The 866-nt window shown below is 48.5% G+C and overlaps 1 long non-coding RNA gene across 1 annotated transcript in view; it reads left to right on the forward strand.

Moving 5' to 3' along the window:
* Positions 1–669: 669 nt before the first annotated feature.
* LOC103919111 overlaps positions 670–866 on the forward strand; it is a 2,122-nt gene continuing 1,925 nt past the window's right edge. Inside the window, exon 1 of the long non-coding RNA XR_663732.1 lies at positions 670–849. This is a non-coding gene — a long non-coding RNA (uncharacterized LOC103919111). The remainder of the gene's footprint in view (positions 850–866) is intronic.

Raw genomic sequence — 866 nt, forward strand, 5'->3', positions numbered from 1 at the left:
CTCCCCTCCGCTCCCAACCCAAATTTCCCAAGGGCGAGGGGTGCCGGCTCGGTACCCGCTCGGCTGCCCGTCCCCCAGCATCCCCCGGCCCGGCAGGGATGCTCGGCCTCCCCGCGCCCCGGCACGGGAGATTAGACAGGGAGCGCACCCCAATTTAGCCCTTCAGCGAAAAAACACGGTGGGGGGAGGAAGGCTGGGGATGGGGCCGCTTCTCTCCAAAACATCTCCTCTCGATGTGCTTCATTTACCTCCTCGTCCCAACGCAGCCCACACCCCTTCCCTCTCTCTCAGCATCTCCAACAATTTATTTTGTCTCATTAAATTTAATTAAGAACAGAGTAGGTGTTCCATATTTAATAAAAAAAAAAAGGGGGGGGGGAAGCAGGGGCATAATAACCTCCAAGAGGACTAAAATAAAGAATTGCTATTCAGATGCGGGCAGCCACAGTGCAATTTTTTATTACTCTTTTTTTTTTTTTTTTCAGTGTCTTTTTAAGAGCATCTAAGCACACACACATAAAAAGCTAGAAGGCATGCATTCCGGAGTTATTCCTATGCATATCCCTGCAATAATTTTCCGCTTTCCTTCGATAAAATTGCCAAATAATAATGAATCATTTCATAAATAATGGGTTTAGAAGCTTATCAGGGCAGGCGGGCCACTGCTGGGGTTTTATCTCTCTCGGCCACATTGCAGTAGTGTTCCGCTCTCCATACTAAATAGGAAACTGGACGTGATGTGGAATTAGAGCCTCCCCAGCTGAAGCCACCCAACACTTACTACAAATATAGCCGCGATGCGTAGGCCACAAAATGGCTCCACTCACTTTTCCCAATGAAAAGCAAATGGTGAGTAGAGAGGAATC

This window comes from Pygoscelis adeliae, unplaced genomic scaffold (assembly GCF_000699105.1).
Source record: "Pygoscelis adeliae isolate BGI_AS28 unplaced genomic scaffold, ASM69910v1 Scaffold306, whole genome shotgun sequence".
Taxonomy (NCBI): Eukaryota; Metazoa; Chordata; class Aves; order Sphenisciformes; family Spheniscidae; genus Pygoscelis; species Pygoscelis adeliae.